The sequence below is a fragment of the Oryctolagus cuniculus genome, chromosome 20 (assembly GCF_964237555.1).
Source record: "Oryctolagus cuniculus chromosome 20, mOryCun1.1, whole genome shotgun sequence".
NCBI classification, from domain to species: domain Eukaryota; kingdom Metazoa; phylum Chordata; class Mammalia; order Lagomorpha; family Leporidae; genus Oryctolagus; species Oryctolagus cuniculus.
Genome location: NC_091451.1, coordinates 45843170 through 45869446, shown reverse-complemented (window position 1 = coordinate 45869446; position 26277 = coordinate 45843170). Strand labels below are relative to the sequence as shown.

The 26277-nt window shown below is 58.5% G+C and overlaps 1 protein-coding gene across 10 annotated transcripts in view; it reads right to left on the bottom strand.

Moving 5' to 3' along the window:
* Positions 1-9740, bottom strand: part of TRAF3 (TNF receptor associated factor 3) — a 133390-nt gene extending 123650 nt beyond the window's left edge. For 3 of the 10 annotated variants that reach the window (XM_051834862.2, XM_051834871.2, XM_051834869.2), the window contains exon 1: positions 9505-9721. The gene's annotated coding sequence lies outside the window, so the exon portion shown is untranslated. Of the gene's footprint in view, positions 1-1525; positions 1601-4627; positions 4880-6375; positions 6456-7303; positions 9021-9504 lie in introns of those variants that run through there. The other 7 variants (XM_051834867.2, XM_051834868.2, XM_051834863.2 and 4 more) reach the window with 6 other exon arrangements.
* Positions 9741-26277: the final 16537 nt, after the last annotated feature.

Here is a 26277-nt window from a genome sequence, read left to right as displayed (position 1 = left end):
AACCCAGTGCTATTCCTGCTAACCCTGGAAGAGGGGCTGGACGCTGTGGTGCAGGTTAACCCGCAGCCTGTGATGCCAGCACCCAGATCAGAGCTCTGGTTCAAATCCTGGCAGCATCACTTTCAATTCAGCTCCCTCCTAAGGCAGCAGATGGTGGCCCAAAGACCTGGGCCCCGAGCACCATATGAGAGATGAGGATGGACGGCCCAGACCAGGCCTGGCTGTTGTGGCCATTTGGGGACTGAACCAGAAAATGGAAGACAGATCAGTCTCTTTCTCTGTCACTCAGTCTTTCAAATAAACAAATAAATCTCTTCAAAAATGGAAGAAACTGGGGTCAGTGCTGTGGTTTAGCAGGTGGCACCGGCACCCATGCCGGTTCGAGTCCCGGCTGCTCCACCTCCGATCCAGCTCCCTGCTAATGGCCTGGGAAAGTAGTGGAGGATGCCCAAGTGCTTGGGACCACGCACCCATGTGGGAGACCCAGATGAAGTCCTGGCTCCTGGCGTCAGATTAGCCCAGCTCTAGCCGTTGCTGCCATTTGGGGAGTGAGCCAGTGGATGGAAAACCTCTCTCTCTCTCTCTCTCTCTCTCTCTCTCTCTGTAACTCTGCCTCTCAAATAATAAAATCTTTTTTAAAAATGGAAGGAATTAGGCCGGCACCGCAGCTCAATAGGCTAATCCTCCACCTTGCGGCGCTGGCACACCGGGTTCTAGTCCCGGTCGGGGCGCCGGCTTCTGTCCCGGTTGCCCCTCTTCCAGGCCAGCTCTCTGCTGTGGCCAGGGAGTGCAGTTGTGGCCAGGGAGTGCAGTGGAGGATGGCCCAAGTGCTTGGGCCCTGCACCCCATGGGAGACCAGGAGAAGCACCTGACTCCTGCCTTCGGATCAGCACAATGCGCCGGCCACAGTGCGCAGGCCATGGCGGCCATTGGAGGGTGAACCAACGGCAAAAGGAAGACCTTTCTCTCTCTCTCTCTCTCACTGTCTACTCTGTCAAAAAAAAAAAAAAAAAAAAAAAAAAAAGGAAGGAATTAAATTTAAATTCATCGTATGCAAAAATGTCTTCCTTTAAAAAGGAGGGAATACCTAAATACAGTTGCTCCTTTTTATACAAACAAACCATGACTTTGGTTTCCAGACATTTTACCCTGTGGTAAGCAATTTCTTGACAGTCCAACACTGCCCTCTCCTCCCACTTGGAAGACATTCCTGGAGAGGCAGTCATACTCCCAGTACTGCCTGTCATCCTCCTTGCTAATAAGTCATATTTCCCTTTATAAAATCACTCCGAAGAGAGGGACAAAATGATCACTTCTGATATGCTGAGTTCTCACTTTTAATTCTCACAAATACTTTCTTATTGTGGCAAAATACACATAACATAAAATTTACCATTTAAATCAGTTGTAGGTGCACAGTTCAGGAGTATTAAATCCAAATGGGCGACCATTGCTATCATAACCTCCACCCACACTCACCTTTTCAGAGGAGAAAAATGAGACTCAAAGAGGATAAATAACTTACCAATAGCTACAGGAAGGACCAGGTTTGACTCCTTCCATAAACTCAGCTCATTCTGACTGAGCACATTAGGCCAGACTGCGGAAACACAAAGAAAAAGGTGTCCCTCTGCTTAGGAGGCTGTGCTCTCCACATCAGAGCCCCAGCCAGCACTCACCGTAACACCCCTGAACCTGCAGGGGACACTCCAGAAACACGAAGCCCTAGCTACCATGCCTCTGTCTCTACCCTAAAATGGCCAACCTCAGAAGAAAGAAACCTACTCTTTTTTTTTTTTTTTTTTTTTTTGACAGGCAGAGTGGACAGTGAGAGAGACAGAGAGAAAGGTCTTCCTTTGCCGTTGGTTCACCCTCCAATGGCCGCCGCGGCCGGCACGCTGCGGCCAGCACACCGCGCTGATCCAATGGCAGGAGCCAGGAGCTTTTCCTGGTCTCCCATGGGGTGCAGGGCCCAAGCACCTGGGCCATCCTCCACTGCACTCCCGGGCCACAGCAGAGAGCTGGCCTGGAAGAGGGGCAACCGGACAGAAGCCGGCGCCCCGACCGGGACTAGAACCCGGTGTGCTGGCGCCGCTAGGTGGAGGATTAGCCTAGTGAGCCGCGGCGCCGGCAAAGAAACCTATTCTTTATCACCCCAGAGAGCTGACCGCAGGGCCTCAAGTGCCTAGCTGTGTCCCCTGGTCACAGCTCTTCCTGCAGTGGGTACAGATGACCATGAAACAACCCCCACACCTCAGTCCAGCCATCACCGGCTTTTCCTGTTGCACCTTCGGGCAAACACTTCGCAGCGGTTCTAGCAGAAGAATCTCATAAAGTCTTCCTCAAAACAGCCAACGACGACATTTCTCTGTCTTGAAGAGGGCTTCTTTCTTTTAATTTGTATTCCCATAAGGACTCCATAGTTATAATTAAATTCAAAATAAATGGGTGCTGGGTTGTAACCATTATGCTCTCTATAGAGCAAGCAGACCTCAGGGACTTGCTCACCACTAACAAGCTCACGTTTGTAGAAGCCTGTAAAGACAGAACACCTACACACGATCGTTTTCCCGACTACTGACAGCCACATAAATGGGGGGGCTGGCGCATCAGGCTGGGGACGGCTCCCCAGCAAGATCTGAGCTGCGGGCTGCAGAGCACCCTGAGGCTGCTACGACACTGAGCGCAACGCCGCTGCGCAAAGCAAAGAACTCAACCCGAGAGGGACGCAGCAACGACTGGAAAACCAGGCAGCACAGGCAAAGCAGGGTCTGGATGAAGGCAAAGCCGGAGAATACATGCTGCGTTGAAAAAGCTCTAGCAGCAAAACAAAGTACAGATTCTGAAAAATACTAAAAACTCCAGAATCTGAAGAAAACCTAAAACCGAGCTGTGATTCAGCTTAAACGAACCACAAAGCAGTGGGGTCACTCCTACCTCCACACTCAGGCTGGCACAAAGATGGTCCCACAGTGGCCAGGCCTCTCTTCCTGCGCCTCTCCCAGGTAACTGCTTCAGCAGGGCGCCCTCTGACCTATGACTGCCAGCCAATGCCCCCCTGCCTCTCCGCCAGCTTGCTCAAGCTAACCATTTAGGAGGTACCTCTGTGAAAAACATATCCTACTAATCCACGGTCCAGACTGCACGGTGTCCCCACGATCACACGCTGCCTCCACTCTGTTGTCATGGCACCCATGACACTGGGCCATAATCCAATTACTCTTACCCACCTAGTGCATGGAAGTCCCTTGAGGACAGTTATCATTCAGTATCTGACTTGACCTGAGGACAGCAACCACTTAGCATCACACTTGACTTTTCAGTTTTAACAACAAGCACAACTTCTGGCACACAGCAATTCTCAAAACTGTATCTTGATGAAATACAGGTTAAATATCCTTTATCTGAAATGCCTGGAACCAGAAATGTTTCAGATCTTAATATCCTTACTTAACAGTATCATAGTCCTCCATCACTGTGACCATCAGCATCACGCGTTCATGTCAACCGTGTGATGTCCCTGGTCCCATCAGCCCCACCTTACAGACCGGAAAACCAACTCAGAGTCCAAAGAGAGCCTGCCAAGTCCACTCCACTACCAAACACAGAGGGCAGGAATGGAATTCAGACCGTCAAAGGGTGCTCTCCACCCAGCTCCTGCTTCCCACACTGGGGGTGGACAGCCTCAAGGGCACACGTGGGATTGCAGGGGACTCCTCGAAGCGACCTTTGGGAAATCAACTGTCCCTCAAAGATTTTGGGGACAAGTATGTTGATATTTAAACAATCAGACATATTACTGAATACAATGTAAACATTCACACTAAATTTTAAAATAAATTGTAATTGGCTGGCCCCTACTCACACACAGAGGAAAAGTCTTCCCTCAGAAAAGCCTTCTGAAACCTAAACATCGAATTCCCCCTAAATAAGACCCGAAATAGCAGGCTACACTGATCCAAAAAGGAGAGAATTTAACTTCCAGCATAAAGCTGTGACTTCTGGGCACTGCTGGACAAGGAAGGACTCAAGAGAACCAGTTTCCCTGTTCTTCCAGCTTTAAAGTCATTAAAAGCATCCAACGGGGCTGGCGCTGCAGCGAAGGGAGTAAAGCCACCGCCTGAAGGACCGGCATCCCACATGGGCACGGTTCTAGTCCCGGCTGCTCCACTGCCGACCCAGCTCTCTGCTGTGGCCTGGGAAAGCAGGAGAAGATGGCCCAAGTCCTTGGGCACCTGCACCCACATGGGAAACCCAGAGGAGGCTCCCAGCTCCTGGCTTCAGATCAGCGCAGCTCCGGTCATTGCAGCCATTTGGAGAGTGAACCAGCAGATGGAAGACCTCTCTTTTTGTCTCTCTGTCTCTGCCTCTCTGTAACTCTGCCTTTCAAATAAATAAATCTTTTTAAAAAGAAAAAAGTGCACCAAAGAAAGTCAATCGTCAAAAGACATTTCTCATCACATAGCCCCCCAACTCATTAAACCCTGGAGCCAAGGGATAACAACAGGAAGACGGGAGCCTGCAGGAGCGTGCAGTCTCAGGGGGCAGCTCAGGGCACACCCAGCTGTGGACGGGAATTCCAAACCAGGCAACCTCTGTGGGGCAGCTGTCACATCGCTCCTCTCACCTGAACCTGCAGAACCCGGACAGGAGCCCTGACAGAGGCACCATGACCCCTCTGTCGGGAAGGAGGCAGGCCTCCCAGGCACCTCCGCGTCTCCGCGTGCACAGCCTCCTCACAGGCACGGAGGAAGTCAGCCTCTGAACACCTTCACGACGACGGCTGACTCCAGGGCACTCAGGGCTCACTCACAGCACCGTGGCGGTGCTGTCCTAAAGACTTCAGCCACGCGGTTCATCACTTAGGTCTTCCCACCATCTGAAGAAATCAAGTTTCTGATAAATAAGCTTTTTAAGTTTTGCCACAGAATCAACATTTTCAACTGGAAAAGAAATCAGGATATCAGAGCAGCAGATCCTAACACCGTTCTTGGTGGAATGACCCCATGAGAAGTCACCAAACAAACAAACAAAAAAAACTTGGTGTTTAAAATCAGCGAAATAAGACCTAGAAAAGTAAATTATGAAGCTAAATGCCTGGCCAAGTTTTTTACTTCTTGAGAATGAGAGAGCTTCAGTTCACTTTAGCACAGGACACAGAGCAGATCTGGTCAGGGGCTTTTCAAATTTATATCCCTCCCTCTACCACCATTTTTTGAGACTTTCTACCCACCACGAGCAACAGTACAGAGAGGAACGTGTTTCTGCCCCCGCTCTGTTACCCTCTACAGCCTCGCCCTCAGTGGAGACATCCTAACCAACAAGGGGGCTTGGTCATGAAGGGCTACGCAGCAGCTCAGGACAGCGCAAGAAGTTCCATGACGGGCAACCACCAGCAGCATCGCTAGCACCTTTCTACCAGTAGGGAGCAACGGCGCAGCAAGGTGCCAGACCCCTCTCCCCAAAACAGACAGCTCTGGTGTAGCAGAGCCTTCCACCGTGCGCTCAGCACCACTTCTAGGAAGCCTTCCCAGCTACCCCAGCCAGCTAGGAGCTTTACTTCCCTTATTATGCAGAAGGACTGCATTGCAGTCCTCCCTACAACCCAGGCACTCACTTCTCAGGGGGCCTCTCAGTTGAACAGTCCTCCTGAAGGCAGGACAGTGAGTTTTCGTTTTTTTCTCAACCTTTCCATTCACAAGCTCTGGTTCTGGTGCTGCCTCAGTCAAGCACCTGCTGGTTCCTGGCATCTCCCCTCAGAGTGCACAGGAGTCAGAATGTTCCGGATTTCTGCAGGTCATGCCCTCAAAGGTGGGTGCTGTGTCTGACACACCCCGGCACCGTAACTGACTATTAGAGGAACCCAGGGCGCCTTAACCGAACGTTAATGGGAAGAGAAAGACTCCCAAGTTCCAGCTAACGATCTACTTATCTCAAGGAATACAAATTGCTGCACAGGAATTCTCGGACTCCTGGACCTGACAGAAACCAAGTCACCTGACTTTATCCGCAGGGGGCAGCAAGAAGTGCCACTGAGGGGCCGCGCTGTGGCAGAGCAGTAAAATCCACCACCCGGGACGCGGGTATCCCATACGGGCACCGGTTTGAGACCCGGCTGCTCTGCTTCCAATGCAGCTCCCTGCTCACGTGCCTGGGACACAGGCAGATGCCGGCCCGAGGCCTTGGCCCTGCCCCCACGGTACATTTGGAGGAGGCCCTGGCCCAGCCCTGGCTGTTGCAGCCATCCAGGGAGCAGACCAGTAGACAGAAGATCTCTGTCTCTTCCTTTCTCTGTGTAACTCTTTCAATAAATAAATCGTTAAAGAAAAAAAAGTTTTACCAAAAAACGTTTTTGTTTAATGACAAAAAGCTCACCTTCTTCCTAGGCTGGCGCCGCCTCTGCCCACCTTTCCTGGAAGGGTGCTGTCAGAACTTAAATAGACGCCAGCGGCTTTCTAAAAATGAGAAAGCCATTTTGAATTTTCAGTTAATGATGAACCATAGGTTCTATACAAGTACACATGCATTTTCTTGCCTTTTTTTTTTAATATTTATTTTCTTGTTTAAAAGGCAGAGTTAGGGGGAGGGGAGACAGAGACAGAGAGGTCTTCAGTGGGCTGGTCCACTCCCCAGGTGGCAGCAAAGGCAGGGCTGCTCCAGGTCTCCCCGCTGGGTGCAGGGGCACGAGCACTTGGGTGTCTCCAGCTGCTTTCCAGGAGCACCAGCAGGGAGCCAGACCGGAAGCAGAGCAGCAGGAACGTGAACTGGCACCCACAGGGGACGTGGGCATCGAAGGGCCATGGTTAACCCGCTGCTCCACAGCGCCAGCCCCTTCTTTCCTATTTAAAGGTGAATGTTTGGCTGGCGCCCCAGCTCACTAGGCTAATCCTCCGCCTGCAGTGCCGGCACCCCAGGTTCTAGTCCCGGTCACTCCTCTTCCAGGCCAGCTCTCTGCTGTGGCCCGGGAGTGCAGTGGAGGATGGCCCAGGTGCTTGGGCCCTGCACCTGCATGGGAGACCAGGAGAAGTACCTGGCTCCTGCCATCGGATCAGCGCAGCGCCGGCTGCAGTGGCCATTGAGGGGTGAACCAACGGAATGAAGACCTTTCTCTCTGTCTCTCTCTCTCCCTAACTCTGCCTGTCAAAAAAATAAAAAATAAATAAAATAAAGGTGAATTTTCTCCCATTTCCATCAACTCCTTTAGGACCCTGAAGCCTAACACTGCGGTGTAAACTGTAGGTATCTCTCCCCATTCCCTCTCCCTACCGCCCTCCTGCCCACAGGCTTCACTCCTCCTACTCACAGCAAATCTAAGCATCGTTCCAGGTTCAGGCCTTAGCTGCCTCTCCTTGGTCACCTTCCAAGTACGCTGGCCTCACCTCCTCCTTTCTCACTCTGTGGCTCTTCCTAATTTCTCTCTGTACCTTACGTCAGTAACTATATCCCCTTCACCCCAAAAAAACAGCAAATAATTTTTCTTCCTCCAAGACCACTTGCGAAGAAACCCACACAGGGTCCTGACTCTGCAGAAACCACCCTGGGCCTCTGGACCTCGGCTGAGTTAGACCTCCCCTGGACCCTGCAAGGAGATTCGGCTGTTGTGTAAGATTTGAAAGGCTGACGTTTGGAGAGTCTTGCTGTAGTAAAACGAGAAAACAGAGATGGGCAAATTTAACGCAGTTTCCTTTGTTTGCCTGAACTAGCTTAGACTTGCAACACCACAGTGACAGTTTTATTTTTCTGGTAGTGCAGCTTTAGCATCATAAGAAAGGACTTTAAGGAGGTGATAAATCATTCTCATCTTTTAGCTCATTAGCATGTCTATTCTGCTAACACCCCCAGAAAGCTCCTTCTTGATTTGCACAGTAAAAAAAAGGAAAGGGATTCTAGCAGAGGTGCTTAGAGGATAAAATCCCAAACACCCAACACCGAGGAAAACAAAAAGCAGCTCAGATGTTTCAGTCGAACGAAGGACAGCCGCACACAAGCGTGGAGATATTCCAACGGAATTAAAGAAACAACTGGCCACTGCCATCGCCTGTTCCCAATGGAATGTCTACAGCCTTCTTAGTGGGGCCACCTTATTAAAACCAAAAAGAATGGACAGCATCCAAGGGAAATAACTGGTCTTTCCCCTCACAGAAAAATTCACATGAATATCAAAAAAAAAAAAAAAAAAAGGGCTGGATTTCTCCGTAGCCAGCTCTCTGCTTTCCTGGTTCCTGCATTGTGACAACCGAACAGATGGCGTCTGGGCGAAACACCTCACATCTTAACCCTTATCCACGACACGGGCTGATTTTAACCAGTGACGCCGGAATCCACGCTCCACCAGGGTTTTCCAATCTCGTCTGCTATTTCCAAGCTGCTAAATTGATAAGGCTTTTATTTTGTTTCGGCCAAAGAATTTTTCATCTTTGGACCAATTCTTAACGTCCCCACTGTCACAATGCAGCGAGAAACACTCCGGCGGTGCGCGGCGCCCGGCTGTCAGACTCCCTACATGTGATGCAGTCTTTTACAGGCCATTTTAAAGACACGAGAAGATTCTAAAGCCAGCAGCTGGTCCACCTGCCCATCCTGCGCACAGGCATTTTACAGACACGTAGACGACAACCGACAACAAGTCCCAGGCTTCACCAGTGTGTATCCGCGCCAAGTGCTAGGGGAAAACACGAAACGATGGCTCCCGTCAACTGTGTGCTGCGAATGTAAATCAGGAATCGGCGAGCGCGCTGCTCCACGCAGCCCTCATGACTCCACAAAAACAAATGCATCAGGGACGACGACACGCACACCCGCACCCGCACCCGCACCGCTCAGACAGGGCCAACGCCGAGCGGTGCCCTGCACGGGCCCCGTCCGGAGGCTTCTCCCCTGCAAGGCACGTCCGCGGTCCTGCACCCCTGCCCAGCCAAGCGCCGCCGCGCCCCCCGGGAGGTGCCCGCGTGGAAGCGGGGCCCGGCGCGGGCCCCCGGCACGCACACACCGCTGCGGGCGACCTCTCGCACCAGCCCGGGGCGCGCCGAGCCCGGGGCCCGGACCCGCCCGCCGCCGCAGCTCCCGCCTGCGAATCATTCATTCATCCGCAGAGGCATGACTCAGTGTAAACTTTTAAATAATGGCTCAAAAAAAAAAAAAATCACCTCCAGCAGCCCGCGGCGAGCACGGTCGCCGGTGTAGACGGAACGGGCGCCCGGCAGGAGCCGCCGGCGCCTCAGCACCCCGGGGGGCTCGCGGCGGCCGGGAGGCCTCGCGCCCCGGTTCCTGAAAAGCCGCGGCCCCCGCCGCCCGGCCTCCCCCACAAAGTTTCCCGAAGTTGCGGCGTTCGGGGGGCGGCGGGGAGCCGGGCCGGGGCGCAGGGCGAGGCCGCGCGGACCGCCGCGCCGCCTGGGCCTGCGCCGCCCCGGGCAGCCCCGGGCCCGGCCCCGGCGCCCGGCGCGCGGGATGCAGGCGCCGAGGGTGGGCCCGTCCGCGTCCCGCCCGCCCGCCGCGGCCCCTTACCCCGCGGTGCGCGCCGCTCGGCCGGCTCAGGGGCGCCGGGCGCGTCCTCCGCCGCGGTCCGCAGCGTCCTGCTCCCCGGGCAGCCCCATGTCGGGGGGCGGGGAAGGGCCGGCGCGGCCGCCGCCGCCGCCGCCGCCGCTGCCGCTGCCGCCGGCTGGAAAGTCCCTGCTGGGCTGCACCCGGCTCGCGCACGCGGCGGCCGCGCCGCGCCGCGCTCGCTGGCGCCCTCGCGCACCCTCCCGCCGGCACTTCCTCTCGCGCGCTGGAAATCCCCGCCGGCCGCCGGCGCGCGCCCCGGCGCGCGCGCCGCCCCGCCCCCGCCGCGCGCGCGCGTGGGAGCGGCGGGAGCCCGCGCGCCCCCGCGGCTGGTTGCTAAGGGCCCTCGGCCGCGGCGCCGCGCTGTGCGCCCCCCGGCGGGCCTCGCCCGCGGCCGGAGCCCCCCGCCCCGACAGCCGCTGCGCGCCCCCGCGCCCGCCGTTCCGGGTCGAGAGGCCACGCGGGGCGCGGGGCGGGCGGGCGGCTCCTCACGCTCCGTCACGCGCGCCCGCGGGCGGCCGTCGCAGCAGGCCCACGGCCTCGTGCCCCGCGGACGCGGCCATCGGCCCCTGCCTGCGCCTCTCGGGGCTGGCGTGGCCGGGTGCCTCCCTCCCACACCCAGGAAGCCGCGTCCTGGGCCAGCGTGGACAGCCGGGCGCCGGCTCCTGCGTCGTCGGCGGGCCTGCGCCCTCTGCTCCCGGGCCGGGCCGCGGCCCCAAGTCCCCAGTGCGCCATCAAGGCCCCCGGGGGCTGCGTCCACGGCCCAGGCCCGCGCCGAGGAGCCCCTCGGTGACCCGTGCCGCCCCGCGACTGCTGTGGAGGGGGCGGCCAGCGCGGGTGGCCGCGTGCGCCGGCCCTGCGGACGACTCCAGAACCCTGGCCGCCCGCCTCGGCTCGGGCGCCCTCAGCCGGGGTCCTGCCTGCTGGGGTCGGCCGGCCGCGACGCCGCCCCCACCCGGACCACGGGCCCGGAGCCCCCGCGCCGCCCGCCGCCCCCACTTCTCAGGGTGGGCGCCCAACCCCGGCGTCCTGAGGGGGCTGCGTGGGGACGCGGCCTCGAGGCGGACGGCCGCCGGGCCTCCAGGGAGCAGCGACCCGGCGGCCACGGCCCCTCGCAGGGCTCCCGCGCGCTCCCTCCCTTCCCGGCTGCCCGCGGCGTCGAACGCGAGGGCTCCGGGCTCCGGGCTCCGGGCTCCGGGCTCCGGCCGCCGCCGGGGCCGCGACCTCTGCTGGTCAAGCCCGCGCTGCTGCTGCTGCTCCCCCCTCCTCTCCCTCCTCCACTTCCCCCTCCTCCTCCTCCTCCTGCTCCTCTCCCTCCTCCTCCTGCTCCTCCCCCCTCCTTCTCTTCCTCCCTCCTCCTCTCCCTCCTCCACTTCCCCCCTCCTGCTCCCCCCCTCCCTCCTCCACTTCCCCCTCCTCCTCCTCCTCCTCCTCCCCCCTCCTGCTCCTCTCCCTCCTCCTCCTGCTCCTCCCCCTCCTTCTCTTCCTCCCCCCTCCTCTCCCTCCTCCACTTCCCCCCTCCTGCTCCTCTCCCTCCTCCTCCTGCTCCTTCCCCCTTCTCTTCCCTTCCTCCCTCCTCCTCTCCTTCCCCCCTCCTCCTCCTCCCCCTCCTCCTCTTCCTGCTCCTCCTTCTCCCTCTCCTCCTCCTCTTCCTCTCCTGCTCCCCCCTCCTCCTCCTGCTCCTCCCCCTCCTCTTCCTCCTCCCCTTCCCTCCTCCACTTCCCCCTCCTCCTCCTCCTTCTCCACTTCCTCCTTCCCCCTCCTGCTCCTCCCCCTCCTGCTCCTCTCCCTCCTCCTCCTGCTCCTCCCCCTCCTCTTCCTCCCCCTCCTCCCCCTCTTCCTCTCCTGCTCCCCCCTCCCTCCTCCACTTCCTCCTCCTCCTCCTGATCTCCCTCCTCCTCCTGCTCCCCCTCCTCCCCCCTCCTCCTCCTCTCCCTCCTCCTCCTTCTCCTCCTCTTCCTCCTCCTGCTCCTCCCCCTCCTCCCCCTCCTGCTCTTCTCCTTCCTCCTCCTGCTCCTCCCCTCCTTCTCCTCCCCCTCCCCTCCTCCCCCAGCTCCTCCTCCTCCCCCTCCTCCTCCTGCTCCTGCTCCTCCCCTCCTTCTCTTCCTCCCCCTCCTCCCCAACTCCTCCTCCTCCCCCCTCCTCCTCTTCCTCGTCCTGCTTCTCCCCCAGCTCCTCCTCTCCTCCTCCCCCTCCTCCTGCTCCTCCTCTCCCTCCTCCCCCTCCCTCCACCTCCTCCCCCTCCTCCTGCACTTTCTCTTCCTCCTCCCCTTCCTCCTCCTCTTCCCCCTCCTGCTCTTCCTCCTCCTCTTCCCCCTCCTGCTCTTCCTCCTCCTTCTCCTCTTCCTGCTCTTCCTCCTCCTCCTCTTCTTCCTCCTTCTCCTCCCCCAGCTCCTCCTCCCCTCCTCCTCCCCCTCTCCCTCCTCCTCCTCCTTCTCCCCCTCCTCCTCCCCCTCCTCCTCCTCCCCTTCTGCTCTTGCTCCTCCTCCTTCTCCCCCTCCTCTTCCTCTTCCTTCCCCTCTTCCTCCCCCTGCTCTTCCTCCTCCTCCTCCCCCTCCTCCTCCTCTTCTTCCTCCCCCAGCTCCTCCTCCTCCCCCTCTTCCTGCTCTTCTTCCTCCTCCTCCTCCCCCTTCTCCCCCTCCTCCCCCCTCCTCCTCCTCCTCTCCCTCCTCCTCCTCCCCTTCTGCTCTCCCTCCTCCTCCTTCTCCCCCTCCTCTCCTTCCTCCTCCTCTTCCTCTTCCTCGCCCTGCTCCTCCTCCTCCCCCTCCTCCTCTTCCTCCTCCCCCCTCCCTCCCCAGCTCCTCCTGCTCCCCCTCCCCCTGCACTGTCCTCTCCGGTTGTCCGAACAGTTCCGGAGCTCCAGTTCCGGAGGCTCGGGACAGGGCAGCACAAACTGGTTCTGCCCCACACAGGGCTGCATCTTTGGAGGCGGGTGTTGTGGCCTCTGCAGCTGCAGCCACTGGGGAGCAGTGATGGGCAGCAGGGAGAGCCAATCACCGTCCTCTCGTCGCCGTGTGGCGGAGGCCGAGCGCTGGGTTCCCTATGGCAACGCGGAACAACAAGGGGCCACCATTTCTGCACAGACACTGCTCCCGGGAGCCGCTGGAGCGTGACACGTCCTGCGTGCGGCGTTTTGCGGAGACGTGCTTGCGGCTGTGAGAGTGACTCACGGGAGTGCGACAGCTCGCGGAGCGGGAGAAGAGGGCCGGGGGCTGCCGGCCCGCCTCTCTGATAGGACGCCCGGTGCCGCAGGCGCCCCCTCCCCACGCGGAGCTGCTGGGCGCTGCTGCAGCCGGCAGGCAAAGCCGACACCGACCGGCAGACAACACTACAGCAGGAGCTGTGCGGGCGCACACCCACGGGTGTAACTCAACCCCAAACGTGCCAGGCACTACGGCGTTGTGTTTCCTCTGTTAAAAGATGGGTTTATGTATTTAAAAGGCAGAGTAGCAGAGAGATCTCCCATTGGCTGGTTCGCTCCTCAAATGCCCTCAACAGCTGGTGCTGGGCCAGGCCCACGGCAGGAGCCTGGCACTCAATCCCGGGACCCAAGAGGATGCGCAGGATACAGGACACCGGCCGCACACCAGCAGGGACGCAGCAGCGGGATTCGACCTCACGCAGTCTGCGTGGGATACCAGCATCTCCAGCTGGACCCGCCTGCTGCACCAGGACACTCCCTCCAGTTGTGCCTAATGCTGATCATGACCTCAAAACTTCCTGTTGGCTCTCAGCCTGGACTTGGAAAGTGCTATTTTACACTAGGTGGCGGGAGGGGTCCGGGTTGGGTGGTCATGGTGCCAGTGTATCCCTGCCCCTCCGTGCGAGCTGCATCTGGGCTGGCTGGCGATGCGGACGTGGACAGGGACGCTGGACACTAGCGCACAGGGTGTGGTGTGAGGAGAGGCAGAGCAGGCCCAGGCAGGGCTCTTGGGCACGTGACGGGGAGACAGGAGAGGGAGGTGGCCTCATACAGTGTCCGTGAGTTTCATTTCTCTGGGGCACTCAGGGAGACAAAGTCACCCTTCTCTCAGGGAACCCACTCTGGGGTGGGTGTGCAACACCCACACACCATGGCACTCTCTGGGCCCTTTGGAAGGACCTGAGTCCTGGCTGTGGCCAGCCTCTCAACCAGCAGCTTTGAACGGAGCTCAAGCCCACCTCGGCCTTGGACACTTCCTGAAAATACATTCGACCCTGCCGTGCCCTTAGGCAGGAGGGATCCTCGCCCACCGTCAAGGGAGACCAGAACAGGATGCCTGTCGATGCCTACGTCGAGAGACCCACAGGAGCACCGCTCTTCTCTTGAGATCCCGTTCAGAGGCTGCAGCCCTGTGTCCCAGGCCCTGTGCCCCGTCACTGACCCTACTGGCCCTGTAGGCTCACAGGGGCTCCTACGTGCCCCACCCACCCCCACCCGCCCCAGTCTCTGCTCTTCCCCCACACAAAGGCCAGGGGCTGCAAATTAGAAATGAGGAGGGGGACCGCCACTGGGTCCAGATCAAGCTGTGGGTTGGTGGGCGTCCCCGTGGGGAAGGCCCCCGAGCCGTTCTAAGAGGCCTGCACGGCACCGTGCCACCCGCTGCCAGGCGGAAGCGACTCCGCCCACCCTGGCCTTGCTCAGCAGTGCATGCCGTCAAGACCTGCTCGCCCAGCACAACCCCACCCGCACTCTGTTGGTGCAGGAAGAGCCTAACTTCTAGTGGGCGGAGACGGAAAGCAGAGGGGTTACCACGATCTGTAACCAGGGTGAGCAGCAATCAGAACTCAGGGCAGGGAGGGAGGCCCGGGGGCACCGATCCAGGGGGCCATGAGGACACCAGCAGGGTGGCGTGGGCCAAGGTCCTGTGGTCAGTGAGCATTCCCAGCAGCCGGTGTGGCTTCCCCCAGTGTTAGGGAGAGTCGAAGAGGAGGGCTGCATGGGCAGGGCTGCAGGTGACCGGGGGGGGGGGGGGGGTCTGTGTATAAAAGAACCTTGTCCTTGTCTCAGTCTTCACCTTCCTCCAGGAACAGGCTGAGCAGTGGGCAGATTTGAACCACAGCAGGGCATTAACTCCTACAACAGGCGCAGACCGCAGGGGCTGACCCCTCGGCTCTGGCCAGCAGTAGGTGGGGGCAGCTACAGATGGACACACGGGTGTGGGCCAGCAGCTGAAACAGAATTGTTCCACATCCCTCCGCCTAGCGGCGCCGGCACACCAGGTTCTAGTCCCGGTTGGGGCGCCGGATTCTGTCCCGGTTGCCCTTCTTCCAGGCCAGCTCTCTGCTGTGGCCCGGGAGTGCAGTGGAGGATGGCCCAGGTGCTTGGGCCCTGCACCCCATGGGAGACCAGGAAAAGCACCTGGCTCCTGGCTCCTGCCTTCAGATCAGCGCGGTGCGCCGGCCGCGGCGGCCATTGGAGGGTGAACCAACGGCAAAGGAAGACCTTTCTCTCTGTCTCTCTCTCTCACTGTCCACTCTGCTTGTCAAAAAAAAAAAAAAAAAAAAAAGAATTGTTCCACATCGAGGTGACCCCTCTTGACACACTGACCCCAATCCAGGAAACCATTTGATGTGGGCCCCTCCCCCTTCGGTGACAGGGAGGGGCTCGGAGCCTGCAGAGCCTGATGGTGGAAGCCAGTAGGCAGGCCTCGTTAGGCTGGGTTTTTTGTTTTTATTTTTAAGATTGATTTATTTGTTTAAAAGAGCTCCATGGAGAGGGAAAGAGAGAGAGGGGGTTTTTGTTTGTTTGTTTTTTCTGTTTTAGAGATTTATTGGCTTGTCTGAACCCGTTTGAACAAGGCTGGGCCAGGGCTGGGCCAGGCCATAGCCAGGAACCCGGAGCCAAGAGCCAGGCGCTTCATCCAAGTCTCTCACATGGGTTCAGGGGCTGCAGACCTTGGGCCAGTCCTCTGCTGCCCCCCGCCCCACATTAGCAAGGAGGTGGATGGGAAGTGGAAGAGCTGGGCTCAAATCAGTGCCCACAAGGGATATGGCATGGCAGGCAGTGGCTTAGTCCATTGCAACCCAATGCCAACCGAGGGGCGGGTGAGGGAGAGATCTTCCACCAGCTGGTTCACTCCTCAGATAGCCACATGCCCAAGTTTAATCTGGGCCTCTCATGTGGGTGCAGAGGCCCAGATATTGGGCCGTCTTCTGCTGTTTTTCTCAGGCTATTGGCAGGGAGCTGGATCAGAAGTGGAGCAGCCAGAACACAAACGTGCCCATGTGGGATGCAGGCAGCAGCTTTACCCACTACACCAGACTGCCAGCCGCAGGCTAGTTGTTTTGTTTTGTTTTGTTTTGTTTTGTTTTGTTTTGTTTAAGATTTTATTTATTTATTTGAGAGGTAGAGTTATGGATAGAGAGAGGGAGAGACAGAGAGAGAGGTCTTCCATCTGCTGGTTCACTCCCCAGATGGCTGCAACAGCCAGAGCTGGGCTGATCTGAAGCCAGGAGCCAGGTGCTTCTTCCTGGTCTCCCATGCAGGTGCAGGGACCCAAGCACTTGGGCATCTTCCAGTGCTTTCCCAGGCCACAGCAGAGAGCTAGACTGGAAGAGGAGCAGCCAGGGCACGAACCTGCGCCTATACGGGATGCCGGAGGAGGCTTAGCCTACTTTGCCACAATGCTGGCCTCCCAGGCTGGTTTTTAAATGGCTACATGTCAGGTTTTTGTGTTTTTGTGTTTTTTTTTTTTTTCAGTTCCAACTCCAAATACTGTGGAGACGTGTCCAGTGACTTCTTTTAAACAATCTGCACCAACGCCGGTGGGAAGAAAGGACACAGGGAAACCGGGATGAGGATCTGGGAGGACACAGCACACGGCCGGGCCCAGGGCAGCTCTGGCCATGGCACCACGGGCCCCGTGTAGCAGCCTTTGCCAGTCTGCTGTCAGTGGTTGAGTCCGCAGGAAGAACCGGGAGCGGGGGGCATGGTGGTCAGCTCCAGGCCTGGTGCCCATGGCCCACCGGCTCTGGTGACTGCTGGCCTCTGGGTGGCCTCTGACCCCTTGCTCATGCTGCTACCCCTGCCCAGACCACTCTTGCCACAGCCATCTACAACCAGCCCTCCCTCCCCCGCTTCCTTCGGTCATCGCCAGTCGGGGTGACTCTGGATAAAAGAGTTTCTAGAGCCCACCATCCCTGCCTCCGAAGGGCCCTGGTCTGTCTGCAGCACGCTGGGTGCCCCCGGACAAGCCCTGCTCTTCCAAGGGCTTCCCGGAACATGGTAGTGATGAGTGCCCCAGGAAGGGCGAACCAGCAAGGAATCACTGCAGCGGGAAAATTCTAGAGCAGGAATCGAAAAAGCAGAACTCAACTCAGGACTGGCTGTGTGATCGCAGGAAGGCGCCGCCTCCCCGGCCCCGTGTTTCCCCTTTTCTGTAGCGGAACTGCGACCGCCTGCCTTTCCCCAGGGAGCTTCGAGAAGGCAGCCCTGCTGCCGAGGCCGTGCGGCAGGTGCCGAAACGGGAGAAGGTGCCGGGGCGTTCCAGACGCTGGGCTGTGGTCACGTGGAAAGTTAATTTCAGGAGCCCTGACCCATCGCCGTGGGCGAAAACCTGACACAGCCAAGACTCCACTGGGGACATCACTTAGCCCCTTATCAGACTCACACGGGGTCATGTGCCTTTGTCCAGTCTCCAAAGGGCAGTTCCCAAGCTACAGGTCATGAACCATCCAAAGGTCGTGAGGTCAGCTGAGTAGATGTGACCAGCGCCTTTTTTATTTTTTTTTAAGGTTTTAAGTCTACTTTTTACGTTTGTGTTTTATTGGCATATGACTGTTGCACGTATATGTGGGCACGTGTGGCTGGTGGGCGTTTACAGAGCGTAATGTTCAAACCAGAACGTCATCATCCCCAACTTATCACCTGTGCCGGGACCGCCGAGCGCCTTTCTTCCAGTTCTGTATGAGATATGGAGTCAACCCTCGTGGGCCACAACCAACGAGCTGGACACGACCGGAAGTGGCAGAACTCACCCTGAGCAAGGGCGGGGACAGCTGTGGAACCCCAGCTTCAGTCCCGCGGGGTGCACGTGGCTCTGGGGTATGTGTGTGTGTGTGTGTAGCCACGACATGTTTTCTCGCTGTGGGTCCTGCTGAGGAGCTTTGAAGGTGGCCGAGCGACAGCCGCACGAGGCAGCTTTGCGGGGCCCGCGCGGGGCCGTTGCGGGAAGCCTGCTGGATCTACGGCTCTCTCACCGCTTTCTGTGTGCGGTGCGACGCCCTGGATGGAGTCAGACTCAGAATGAGTCAAGTCTGAATTAATGAGGTCACTTTCAAAAAAAAAAACAAATGATGATGGGGTCACTTTGCCCGTGTGCCCCTAAACAGCGCTGGGCCTTCCTGCACCCCCTTCCCAACCACCCCCATCTCCGAGGGGCTCACTCTGTCCGAGGGGCAGCTTTGGGGACGTCCGTGGTGATGAGTGATGAGTGATGAGTGATGAGTGATGAGTGATGAGTGAGGGCTGAGGCTCGCTCAGCCCTCAGCCCGCGTCGGCCGGCACAGGGCCCTGGCCCCGGGCTGGCTCCATGGTTCCCTGCTCCGAGGTTCGTGGTGGAGCTGTCTGCCCGGAGGAGCCGCCAGGACTCAGCCTGGACTTCCATGGCCACACAGGCTCGGCCCCTTTCCTCAACATGTGGGTCTGACGGACCTGGGGGCCCGCTGAAGACGGGGACTCTTCGGGCCCCCCGCAGCCTCACCCCTGGACATGGGCACACAAGGAACCGACGGCTGGGCCTCTGCCCAGCCCGGGGCCGATCCAGAGTCACTGTGTGTCCGGCGGAGGTCGGGCCCTGCCCTGGGGTTGCCAGCGACCGGGCAGTTTCCCGGGGGCCCTGCTGTGTTCACCGGGAGCTCATGAGCGCTGGCTGAGAAACTGTTAACAAGTGCAGTCCCCAAAGGCAGGTGCACCTCAAGGCCCTGGCGGGGGGGACAGGCTGGACGAGTGCCAGGAAGGAGTGCAGTCTAGCCCACGGCCCACGGCCCGGGGTCTGACCTTCAAGGGGGCGGTTTCTTCCTCCCTCCCTCCCTCCCTCCTTCTCTTCCTTCCTTTTTAAAGATTTATTTATTTATTTGAAAGGCAGAGTTACCGAGAGAGAAGCAGAGACAGAGAGATCTTCAACTATTGGTTCACTCTCCAGAAGGCCGCCACGGCCAGGGCTGGGCCAGGCTGAAGCCAGGAGCCTGGAGCGCCGTCCGGGTCTCCCACGTGGGGTCAGGGGCCCGGGGAACTCGGGCCAACTTCTACTATTTTCCCAGGATGCTTTGGCAGAGAGCGGGAGAGGAAGTGGCGCTCCCGGGACTCGAACCGGTGTTGCAGGCAGCAGCCTAACCAGCTGAGGCACGCAGGGTGCAGCTCCTAGCTCTCCTCTCTGTCTCTGTCTCGCCCCGCAGGGGGAACGGCTCAGCGAATGCGCAGCTCAGGCTCCTGTGACCCCCCTGGGGCCAGTCCAGACCCGTCTCATTCCTTCCGAGTTCAGGTCTCCCTCTGCTGGTTGCCAGAAGGACGCGAGGCAGCTGCTTCCCAGGGGACTCTGACGCTGCTCCTGCGGTGACACCTGAAATGCGGTCCTACCGCTTCAGGCAAACAGTTACTTCTCTGGATTAGCAGGCTGTGTAAACAAACCCGCTTCTCTGTGTAACAAGCTGGATCGGCCTGCCCAGCACTCTGGCTGGTGTCAGGAGCTTCCGGGCATGAGCGAGGGCCCAGGGGCTGGCGGGAGGCGGCCTCCAGAGAGGCCCAGGTCAGCTGACCCGTGGCTCAGGCGCATTCCTGCACCCGGGCGGGCGGGCGCTTCCTCGCTTCCTCGCTCCTGGGGCAGCAGGAACAGGAGTCGTGGGCAGGCTGCCGAGACCACCCACAGTGTCGCTGCTGGTGGAGGTGGGACCCTGCCAGGTATCCAGGCTGAAGCCCCGGCGGCTGCCCTGACACAGGTCACAGGAAGCGGCCTTTCCTCTCTGGCTGTTTCTTTTTGAGTGTGGGGCAAACTCAAAAATTTCCCTGCAGATGGTTAAGGAACCAAAATCGGACGGTCTAACTTGGGTCTGGGGATTTTGCTCTTCCTCTGGGGCGCTTCATTCTGCAACTCCAAATGCAGAAACAGAAACGGCCACGCAGCCCGGAATCAGAGCTCCTCTGGGCGGCCACCTCCAGGTCACCTCCCCCGAAGGACGCCCGGCCTCCCTGGGGACACGAGGTCACCGGCACGAGCCCGTGTGAAGTGGCCAGGGCAGCCCGGCAGTGGGACACGAACGTTCCTGCCAGCTCCCGTGGGGGCAGACGACAGCCCTCCCGATCCTGAGGAAGACAGCAGAGGGCACGAGGCTGAGAGAAGCGCCCTGTCTGTCCCAGGCCGGACAGTGTTTAAGGACAAAAGAGGATCCACGGGCAATGACCTCCCCAGCCAGGCCTTTGAAGTGTTCGTTCACCCACAGCGTCCGCGGCACAGGGAGAGAATGGGCTCTGTTCCTCGCCTGTCCTGCTTGTAAACCCCGAATACTGCCCCACGGACTTGGGGTGCTGCGGTCTGGCTGTGGGTTGGGCGTCCTCCAAAGGGTCATGCGTGGAAATTAGCCCCACTGTGAGGAATCGAGGGGTAGGAGCTTAATCCGATTACGGTGTTTGGGGTGGGGTGTTGGGGAGGACGCTAGGGCTTAGACGAGGTCAGGGTGGATCCCACACATAAATCCTGTGGCTTTCTAAGAAAAAGGAGAGAGACTGGAAGAAACACACTTAGGCCTGCACGCGCCCTGCCCGTCACCACGCGGTGCCCACCTGCAGCTCCCAGACCACGAGCCAAGATTTTCTCGGCCGGTGGTACAGTGCTCTTGGCAATGGCAAAGGGGTCAACGCAGGGGTGGTGGTCCCAGCTGCCTTCGGTGAGCCCCCAGTGCTGCGTGGGGGCTGCCTTCGTCACCTTCTCCCCCTCCCCCTCTGACTTCGCCCCACCACGTTGTGCGGGCCCCTGGCGTGGACGTGAGCCGGGCACTTGCCGAAATTGCTTTCAGAATTGTGTGTTGTGCTGTTTGCCCTCGAACGAGGGGCCGGCTGTCCCTGTGCTGTCAGAGGACCTAAAACTCTAGAAATGTAAGAGAATCTCTGACATCTGCTAAAAAAATGCAATTCTTGACGACTTTCATATCAGTCAGAATCCAGTAGCATCGCTTGGCCGCGTGCCTGAGTTGTGACCACTTCAAAGGGGCTAGCATCCCCCCCGCTGTGCCCACCACTCAATACTGGTCCCCGGGGTCACTTCCACCCCCACCTCGCGCCTCCCCCCGTGCCTGCCCCCCCAGCCACTCACCCCACTGGACAGCGGTGTCTTCCCTTCGGCCTCCGGACACAGCTGTCAAGTGGTGTGCATGTGTGTGTGTCTGTGTGTGGTGTGCATGTGTGTGTGTGCTATGTGTATACTGCATGTGTGTGCATGTGTGTGTGGTGTGTGCCGTGTATGTGTATGTGTAAGTGTAGTATATACGTGCCTCTGTGTGTGTGTGTGGTGTGTGCTGTGTGTATGTGTATGTGTCCGTGTGGTGTGTGTCTGTGTGGTGTGTGTGTCTGTATGGTGTGTGTGTCTATGTGGTATCTGTGTGGTGTGTGTGTATGGTGTGTGTGTGTCTGTATGGTGTGTGCGTGTCTGCGATGTGTGTCTGTATGGTGTGTGTGTGTCTGTGGTGTGTGTCTATATGGTGTGTGTCTGGTGTGTGTGTGTCTGTGTGATGTGTGTGGTATGCGTCTTGTGGGGTGTGTGTGTCTGGTGTGTGTGTGTCTGTGTGTCTGTGTGGGGTGTGTCTGTGTGGTGTCTGTGTGGTGTGTGATGTGTGTGTGGTGTATGGTGTGTGTGTCTGTGTGGTGTGTATCTGTGTGGTGTGTGGGGTATGTATGTGGCATATGTGTGGTGTGTCTATGTGGTGTGTGTGTCTGGTGTTTGTGTGGTGTGTGTCTGTGTCTGTCTGGTGTGTGTGTGTGTGTGTCTGGTGTGTGTGTGTGGTGTGTGTGTGTCTGTGTGTATGTGTGTCTGTGTGTGTGTCTGTGTGTCTGTATGGTGTCTGTGTCTGTGTATCTGTGTGGTGTCTGTGTCTGGTGTGTGTGTCTGTCTGGTGTGTCTGGTGTGCCTGTGTGGTATGTGTGTCTGTGTGGTGTGCTGTGTGTGGTGTGTGGTGTGTGTGTGTGTGTGTGTGTCTGTGTGGTGTGGGTGGTGTGTGTGTATCTGGTGTGTGTCTCTGTGGTGTGTCTGGTCTGTGTGGTGTGTGTTTCTGTGTGTCTGTGTGTGTGTGTGTCTGTGTGTGTCTGTATGGTGTCTGTGTCTGTGTATCTGTGTGGTGTCTGTGTCTGTCTGGTATGTGTGTCTGGTATGCCTGTGTGGTATGTGTGTCTGTGTGGTGTGCTGTGTGTGGTGAGTGTGTGTGGTGTGTGGTGTGTGTGTCTGTGTGTCTGGTGTGTGTGTGTGTGTCTGGTGTGTGTGTGTGTGTCTGGTGTGTGTGTGTGTCTGTATGGTGTCTGTGTCTGTGTGTGTCTGTGTGTGTGTATCTGTGTGTGTGTATGGTGTCTATGTGTGTGTGTGTGTCTGTCTGGTGTGCCGTGTGCCGTGTGCCGTCTCAGGCTGGGGCAGGACACCATCAGCCCTTCTGCAGGGCTCCTCCTCCTCCTCTCCAGGACTGTATGGTGTGTGTGTGTGTGTGTCTGTGGTGTGTGTCTATATGGTGTGTGTCTGGTGTGTGTGTGTCTGTGTGGTGTGTGTGGTATGCATCTTGTGGGGTGTGTGTGTCTGGTGTATGTGTGTCTGTGTGTCTGTGTGGGGTGTGTCTGTGTGTGTCTGTGTGGTGTGTGGGGTATGTATGTGGCATATGTGTGGTGTGTGGTGTGTCTATGTGGTGTGTGTGTCTGGTGTTTGTGTGGTGTGTGTCTGTGTCTGTATGGTGTGTGTGTCTGTATGGTGTGTGTGTCTGGTGTGTGTGTGTGTCTGGTGTGTATGTGTCTGGTGTGTGTGTGTCTGTGTGGTGTGTGTGTCTGTGTATCTGTGTGTATGTCTGTGTGTGTCTGTATGGTGTCTGTGTCTGTGTATCTGTGTGGTGTCTGTGTCTGGTGTGTGTGTCTGGTGTGTCTGGTGTGCTTGTGTGGTATGTGTGTCTGTGTGGTGTGCTGTGTGTGGTGTGTGTGTGTGGTGTGTGGTGTGTGTGTGTGTCTGGTATGTATGGTGTGTGTGTCTGTGTGTCTGGTGTGTGTGTGTGTGTCTGGTGTCTGTGTGTGTGTCTGGTGTCTGTGTGTGTCTGTGTGTGTGTGTGTGTGCTGTGTGCCGTGTGCCGTCTCGGGCTGGGGCAGGACACCATCAGCCCTTCTGCAGGGCTCCTCCTCCTCCTCCCCAGGACTGTATGGTGTGTGTCTGTGTGTATCTGTGTGTGTGTCTGTATGATGTGTGTGTGTGTGTGTGTGTCTGGTGTGCCGTGTGCCGTCTCGGGCTGGGCAGGACACCACCAGCCCCTCTGCAGGGCTCCTCCTCCTCCTCCCCGGACTCGCTGCGGCAGGCTCAGCTCCCTCCGGCCCTGCCGCCCTGCGCTCCTCGTGGCCCCACTCCCGGCCCCACTCCCGGACCGGCTGCAGACCGAGGGAGCCGGGGAGCAGGGACACGGGGCTCGGCGGGGAAGTGGGTGCTCAGGAGGCACCCTCCCCGGCGTGGGCGCGCGCCTGTCAGCGCGGGGTGGAGGAGAATGAGGGGCGGGCAGACAGACGCCCGCGTGCAGGGCCCTGGGGGGGCCCCCTCGTCTGCGAGTCCCCGTGAGAGCAAGGAGGCGGACGCTGCCTGGGACCCCGCCAGCCACTGCCGCCCCCCAACAAGCAACAGGGGACTCAAAACTGAGCGCTGGCAGGGCCCCCGCACCCGGCCGTCTCTGCGGGCCAGGAGCTCGGGAGAGGCCCGGCTTGGGAGGGTCTCCTCGGGGGTGGGGCTGGCGGACGTCCCCCCAGCAGACGCCGGGCAGGGGGAGCCCCCGGTAGCCAGCAGGGCTGTGGGAGGGACCTGGCCAGGGAAAGCTCCTGCGTGGGGCCCGCGGGAGCAGAGCCGGATCTTGGCCGTGAGGTCCGTGGTTTGGTGAGGGGGAGGTGGACGCGTGGGCTGCAGTGGAGTCCAGCCCTGGCCCCAGGCCTACGGGGTTCAGGAGCACCGGCCACAGCGCACCGGTGCCCCCCTCCCGGAGAAGGGCCTCGGGCGCCCAGGACTCAGCCAGCCGCGGGCCGGGACGGACGAGCGTGGCTGAGAGCAGGCAGCTGTGAGCTGGGGAATGGGCGCAGACGTGGGGCTGGGGGCCCCGTTGCAGGGAGCAGAGTGGCCAGAAGCCCAGGCCCTCTGGCACCGGACATGGTGGTTCCTTAAATCCATCGGTTCCCACGCCTTCGCTCTGGGCGTGGCCAAGAGGCTGCTTTGGCCAACAGCACATGAGCATAGCTGAGGCACACACACTGACAGGCGCTGGAGCTCCAAGACCCTGGGACTGGCCCACAGGAGAACCTCAGACCTTCCTGGTCCCCCGGGCCCGCTCTCAGGGTGGAGGGCTGAGGAGGGACGGCTGGCTTCCGCCCGTCTGGGCCATTTATCCCACCGCAAGGCTGAGGCACACAGGCCCCACAGTGCCCACCACACACACACCCAGTGGCCCTAAAGGCTTGCCAACCCTCTCTACCCGTGTGGGTGCAGCGAAACGGGGGCCTGGGCTTGGGCCATGGTCTTGTGACCTTTGACCCTCTGGCATGTGCCTTGGTTGACCTGCAGAAATGTCCTCCGTCCCCATAAACAGGCTGCGGCCTGAGAATAGGCTCCAGGATTCCTGGAACAGGGGAGGCGACGGGGAACTAGCTCCCGGGGATTCCCAGAGCAGCCCCCTCAGCCCACGCCTTGACCCTGGGGCTTAGCCCTCTCTGGGGCTCCTGAGTGAGTCTGGGTACGTGGCAGGGTCACCAGGTCATTGCTCCACCTGGCACAGCCCCAGCTCAGAGCCAGAGAGCCCGGCAGCAGGTCTGGGAGCCCTTGAGTTCAGCCTCCCAAACTCAGCGCGGCCGCTGTGCTGGGATCCACCCCCACTGCCTGGGGGAAAAGTTGTAACCACATTTCAATGCTGCAATCCAAAGGATTTAATGATTTTCTGTCAATTTTTTTTAAATGTCAAGGATATATATCTTTCTTCGAGGACCCAGCCGATGGCAAATTTCAGATTTAGAAATGCCCACTGACAGACTTGGGAGACTAAGAAGGGGAGTTGGAAATCTACAATTCAAAAAATACAAAACTGCCACGTTTCCAGTTAATTCAGAACCCATCTCAGTGGAAAATGTGAGCTTTCCAGGCAGAATCAGAGAGACCTGGCTTGGAATTGCCATGGAAATGAACCCTTGTGAGAACGCGTGCTTCCTGGATAAAATGACCACACTCAGATCAAAGGCCCTGGCGAGCCGTCAGCTCTCATTATGGAAAACACCAGACGGAGGACCACAGCCGGGCCGAACAGGGAGATGAGCCGGCTCCTTCCTCTCCTTCCCACCGTCTCCCCTGGCTCCCAGCCCAGCCTCGAAGCCAAGAAGGCACGCAGAAGGTGCAGCCCTCATTTTATGGAACAATGAGATTTGTGGTAAATATTTATTAGCTATTTAGTAAATGCGATGAGATTCTGGCTGAGCTTTGTATGGCTCTTATTCGAATTAGCTAAGGCTTACTTTTTTATTTTTTTTAAAGATTTATTTATTTGAAAATCAGAGTTACACAGAGAGAGAAGGAGCGGCAGAGAGAGAGAGAGAGAGAGAGAGAGAGAGGTCTTCCATCCACTGGTTCACTCCCCAATTGGCTTCAACAGCTGGAGCTGTGCCGATCCAAAGCCAGGAGCCAGGGGCTTCATCCAAGTCTCCCACATGGGTGCAGGGGCCCAATGACTTGGGCCATCTTCCACTGCTTTCCCAGGCCACAGCAGAGAGCTGGACTGGAAGTGGAGCAGCTGGGACTCGAACCAGTGCCCATATGGGATGCCGGCACTGCAGGCCAGGGCTTTCCCCGCTACCACAGTGCCGGCCCCAGGATTACTTTCAAAACTAAAAGGATACAATGGAATACAGCAGTGTAGCCTTTACAGTGCAAATGAAAAACGTGGTAATTACAGCGGGAGGGCGACGCTTCCCATCTCTGAGCCGCAAGGCCTTGACCAGAAAGCCGAAGCCAGGGCACGCGGTCTCCGCGGGTGGGCACTGTCACTCCCAGCACGGTGTCTGAGGCCCTTGGTCCTTCCCAGTGAGGAGCTGGGCGTGCAGGCACCTGCCCGAGACGGGCGCGTCCCCGCAGGAGGGCCCAGCCCGGAGCAGGCATGTGGCTGAGTCCTTGCAGTCCGAGAGCAGAGTCCAGACCACAGCCCGCTCCCCACTCCCCCAGGAAACAGGACGCCCTCCACGTGAACGCGTTCCCCATGCAAACAACCTTCCCTCGGCAGCTCGGGCATCTGTCCACACAGAAACAGGCACTCCGAAGCCACGGCCGTGTTAAAGCAGCAGCTGGGTGAACACGCCGTGGGCCCGCCACCCCACGGAATCTTATTTGGCAACAAAAGGAAGGGAGCCCCGGTACAGGTTACAGCAGGCGTCAGGAAGCCAGGCGCTCAGGGACCAGGTGTTGCACAATCGCTGTATTCGAAGCATCCGGGCTAGGCAAAGCCCCAGGGACAGAAACATTGATGGTTGCTGGAGCTGAGGAGGAGGAAGGGCCGGTTGGTGCCCAAACT